Raw genomic sequence first — 5,396 nt, 5'->3', positions numbered from 1 at the left:
TCTAGAGAGTTCTATAGAAGCAGACTGCCACATCTGCTCAAACCCACCAGGTCCTCAGGTGAAAGATGAGGCTTTTTGCTCCCAGAAAGACTGACAGCCTTAGAAACCCAAAGGACAGTTCTAGTTTCCTTACAGGTTCACTGTGAGTTGAATGTACTCTATGGCAGTGTTTTGGTTTTTTAATACATTATTTGAATGTTGCCTTTTATTATTTTTTAATTCTTCCAATTTCACACAAATACTCCATTTCAAGGCGCCCTAAATTACGTTTGAATTATGGTGCTGGAAAAGACTATTCAAAGTACCCAGGCCTGCCATAGCAGCAAACAGATCTCTCTCGGAACAGCTACAGCAGAGCGCTCCTCACAAGCAAGGGTGGTGAGAGTGCCTCACGTACTTTGCATAGGTTGTCAGGAGATACCAGTTCTTGGGAAAAGACACCATGCATGGTAAAACAAAGAAGCAGCAAGAAAGAGGCAGACCTTTGATGACATGGATTGATATAGGCTGTAAGAGTGGGTTCAAACATAACAGTTGTGAGGCTGACACAGGTTGGGGGTGTGTTTTGTTCTGTTATACACGGAGTTGCTCTGTCGGGACCAAGTAGACAGCACCTAACAAGGTCATAATTGTGTCCACCTGTCAAGGGAACTAGAAGGCAGTGCAGAAGTGAGACACACATGTCTCACTAACCCTACCCCCTCAAACACAGAGGGATAAAACATCATTTTACACCACCTCTCACGTTTCCCACATTGCACGTATCAGAATCCATATGCTGTAACCACATGACAGAAACACTTCTGATGCAACACACCTTTCATTAATCAAAACCCATGGCATCAATGAAAAATCTGAAGCAGAAAACAGTCAGGTAAGGAGATGACTAAGAAAACTAATGGAATCTTGTCAAATCTCCTGGAAGCTTCTTCAGGTGAGGGTGAAACATTGAACATTGTGAATATGCTTGTACACCGTTCAATTCTGAAAACATAATTATTTGTGTCGGCAGCACCAAATGAATACGGAGCTTGGTAAAACAAAGCATCAAGGGGAAACAATATTCATACCCAATTAGGAAACCCATGGAGCATAAATGAACTTGGAATTGGTGTGGTGCACATATAATTCACAATCATGGTACAGCAAGCAGAGGTTTTATATCCATTGAAAACAAGCCAGTAGTTGTCAAAATATATAGCCATACAGAATCATTATACTACGCTGTTTTTGTGACTAAGCTGATGTTGAATATAAAACGACTCAGTAACCAAAATACATATTTTAATGAAAATACCCTTTTTTTTTGGACTGACAACAGGGTTTTTGTATTGAAATTTGGTTCTTAAGAATAACATCCAAAATGCGTTCTGTTCTCATAGCGCTGTGCTGGGTCACGGGTACACGTGGCCGGAGTCACTCCAGGGAGGTGGGGAGGAGCTGGTGGTGGGAGACATCTCCCTGGGACCTACACACAGCTAGGTGGCGAGCTGCAGCAGGTGTTGTGGCTCTGGGAGGGCGAGGGAGACAATCCCAACCAGCCTGCAAACACATGGATAGGGTCCCTCAAACCCAGCCCACAAGAACAGGGCTGCTGGTCAGGCCAACAGTGGAAGCTCCAGGTGAGTGGAGGGAAGGCTGGGATGGTACATTCTTTTTTTTTTTTTAACATTTTATTAGGGGCTCATATACTTCTTATCACAATCCATACATATACATACATCAATTGTATAAAGCACATCCATACATTCCCTGCCCCAATCATTCTCAAAGCATTCGCTCTCCACTTAAGCCCTTTGCATCAGGTCCTCTTTTTTTTCCCCTCCCTCCCCGCTCCCCCCTCCCAATGTGCCCTTGGTAATTTATACATCGTTATTTTGTCATATCTTGCCCTATCCGGAGTCTCCCTCCCCCGCCCCTTCTTGCCGTCCCTCTCCCAGTGAGGATGTCACACGTGAACCCCTGTAATCAGTTCCCCCTTTCCAACCCACTCGCCCTCCGCTCTCCCAGCATCACCTCTCACACCCCTGGTCATGAAGGTATCATCCACCCTGGATTCCCTGTGCCTCCAGCCCCCATATGCACCAGTGTACAACCTCTGCCCTATCCAGCCCTGCAAGGTAGAATTCGGATCATGGTAATTGGGGGGAGGAAGCATCCAGGATCTGGGGGAAAGCTGTGTTCTTCATCGGTACTACCTCGCACCCTCATTGACCCATCTCCTCTCCTGAACCCCTCTGTGAGGGGATCTCCATTGGCCAACACTTGGGCCTTGGGTCTCCACTCTGCACTTCCCCCTTCATTCAATATGGTGTATATATATACATATATACATATACATATATAGACACACATACATACACACACTAATATCTTTTTTGCATGATGCCTTATACCTGGTCCCTTTGGCACCTCGTGATCGCACTGGCCGGTGTGCTTCTTCCATGTGGGCTTTTTTGCTTCTGAGCTAGATGGCCGCTTGTTCACCTTCAAGCCTTTAAGACCCCAGACACTATCTCTTCTGGTAGCCGGGCACCATCAGCTTTCTTCACCACATTAGCTTATGCACCCATTTGTCTTCAGCGATCCTATCATGGAGGTGTGCAGTCAATGATATGATTTTTTTGTTCTTTGATGCCTGATAACTGATCCCTTCGGGACCACTCAATCACACAGGCTGGTGTGTTCTTCCATGTGGACTTTGTTGCTTCTGAGCTAGATGGCCGCTTATTTATCTTCAAGCCTTTAAGACCCCAGTCACTATCTCTTTTGATAGCCGGGCACCATCAGCTTTCTTCACCACATTTACTTGTTCATCCACTTTGGCTCCAGCCGTTGTGTCGGGAGAGTGAGCATCATAGAGTGCAAATTTAATAAAAGAAAAGTATTCATGCATTGAGGGAGTGCTTGAGTAGAGGCCCAAGGTCCTTCCACCACCTTAATACTAAACCTATAAATATAGGCACATAGATCTATTTCCCCATCCTCCTATATATATTTGCAGGTACATGTCTTTGTCTAGACCTCCATAAATGCCCTTTGACTCCTAGCTCTTTCCTCCATCTCCCTTGACTTTCCTCCTGCCCTACTACCATGCTTCGTCGCCACCTGGGCTAGAGTATACCTCTTCTCTAAGCAACCTTACCCTTGATCATTCCCCACCAGACCTGCCACTTCCCCCTCTCTACCATTTGGGTTCCCATGTTGTTCCCTTGTACCTGTGTTTGTTAACACCACTTCCTTACCCCCCCTATCCCCCACCCCAAGTCCTCCCGGAACTGTCGGTCCCGTTCGTTTTCCTCCAGATAGTTCATCCAGCCTGTCCTATTCAGACAGACCCGTGGAGACACTAACATGCACGAAAACAAGACAGAGGAAAACAAAGCAACAGTATACAACCAGACAACAAAACAACAAAAACAAACCACTGACAAAGAACAAAACAAAACACTTCACAAAAGAAAAGCTTGTAGTTAGTTCAGGGATCGTTTGCTGGCCCTTAGGAGCATTTTCCAGTCCAGTCTGTTGGGGCACCACGCCCTGGCCCCAAAGTCCACTTTCAGCATTCCCTGGGGACCTTGCCACTCCATTCCCTTGCTGTTCCGCTGCACTCCTCCAGTGCTTTGCCTCGGTGTGGTGGGATCAGGTCAGGTGCAATTCCTACACTGTGTCTCCAGTGCTGTCCCCTGGATCGCCCTTAGCCACTGAGGGGCATCATTTCTCATAGTGGGGCCAGCCATGTTGTTCTCTCTGTGGACTGGCTGCTCTACTCAGGAACATCATCCTCACGGCCTGGTGGGCCAGGCTGTGCTCCACTCTCTCCTTCTGCCCCTTCATCTGCTCCCGTGTGCTCTGATCAGTTATGTCCATCTCCCGGAGCTGCACAGTCAATGTCGTCCTTTGAAACAAATTCTTTTCGGGGGAGGGGCAGGAATCCACTTAATTTATGGTGCTGAGGCCAGCCTCCCAGACCTCTCCACTGGTTCCCTCCTCCACGCCGGGATATTGCATTCACACCTTGTGGCACTGGGTTGAAGTCTGCTCTCAATTTCCCTGTGGAGATATAAACAATACCCTCCCCTTGGGTGGATTAGTGCCCCATGACCCCACTACCCTTTTCTTCCTTATATTCATCCTTTTGTTTTCCTTTCCCCACCTCCTCCACCATTGTCTACCATGTGCATCCCTGGTTTTGGTCTGGTCTCTGTCATACTACAAAGTCTTTACCCCACAAATGTTTGTATACAGTAGCTTTTCCCCCTATGCCACTGGGATGGTACATTCTTGAGGCCTGCACAGGTACATGTCATCATAGCCCAGTGGGGGAGGTGGTCTGGGTTAGGTCCAGACAGGCTGGTTCCATTGGGCCCAAAGGGGTCAAAGCATGCTCCTGGGGTCACTGAACCAGGAGGAAGCTGGTTCAGGAGGCCCGAGGACAGGTTAACAAGTGCTCTGGGGAAGCCAGATCTCAGGGAATCCACGATCATGCCACCTTGCTGACACACAAAGGGACCCAGAAAACGGACCCAGAGGATCATGCTAGGGAGGCTGTCGGCTGGTGTGGGGGTGCTGTGGGAGGATCCGCAGTGGGTCCATCTCTGTCAGTGGCAGGTGTGAACTCCTTGTGAGGGCAACCCATGCTGGCCTTGTCCCAGTAGTCTTGGATAGTTGTGATGATCCCAGACACAATTCAAGACCGAAGCTCCTCACTGTTCTTGTAGGTCCTGTGGAAGTCACCCAGGGGTTCTGCGTCGATATAATCCCCCAAGTTCAAAGCCAAGTCTGCCACCATCCAGCACAGGACAGAGAGGTCTTTATTGGGGTTCCACCCAGCTGGCAACAGTTCTGATTTCTTATCGCTGGGACCTGACTGGTCGCTGGCACCTAGGCTGTGGTGGCCATGTGTCACCACTTCCCAGTGCAGGAAGCAGATGAGCATTCCCTGTGTGCAGGTGATGGCTGGCGCAGCCAAGGCGGACAGCATCTCAAAACCCACCATGGGCACCAGCAGCTTCTTCTGCGGGAGGAGGGGAAAAGGGTCGTGAGTGCGGTCAGCTTCCCTCCGAGATGGAATGACTCCATAGTCCTGGCTCTGCCTCAATGCAATTACTTCTAAAAACCAAAATTAACACGCAAAAAATCCATGATGGACAAAATACCAAATCTTAAACAGAGACAGGATTAAAAAACAAATCCTGTCTTTAAATTTAAGTAAAGACATTGCTATTTTTTTCTTTACCACAGAGTGTAATGTAGCTCAGCATGGCAGTGCATGGTTGTGTACATTCTTTCCTTCTTGCTGTCATCAATAGAGCTTTCAAATGTTTTGGCATTTGAAGAATTATTTTGTAAATCATTTAAGTTTCCAAAAGGAACATGAGCATTTTGTAAATGAG

The 5,396-nt window shown here is 47.6% G+C and overlaps 1 pseudogene; it reads right to left on the bottom strand.

Annotated features, from left to right (window-relative positions):
* Nucleotides 1-4,260: 4,260 nt before the first annotated feature.
* On the bottom strand, nt 4,261-4,999 carry LOC142430467 (proteasome inhibitor PI31 subunit pseudogene; annotated as a pseudogene).
* Nucleotides 5,000-5,396: the final 397 nt, after the last annotated feature.

The sequence above is a fragment of the Tenrec ecaudatus genome, chromosome 17 (genome assembly GCF_050624435.1).
Source record: "Tenrec ecaudatus isolate mTenEca1 chromosome 17, mTenEca1.hap1, whole genome shotgun sequence".
NCBI lineage: Eukaryota > Metazoa > Chordata > Mammalia > Afrosoricida > Tenrecidae > Tenrec > Tenrec ecaudatus.
Note: the sequence above shows the minus strand (reverse complement) of the source record. Positions and strands in the feature narration are given on the sequence as shown.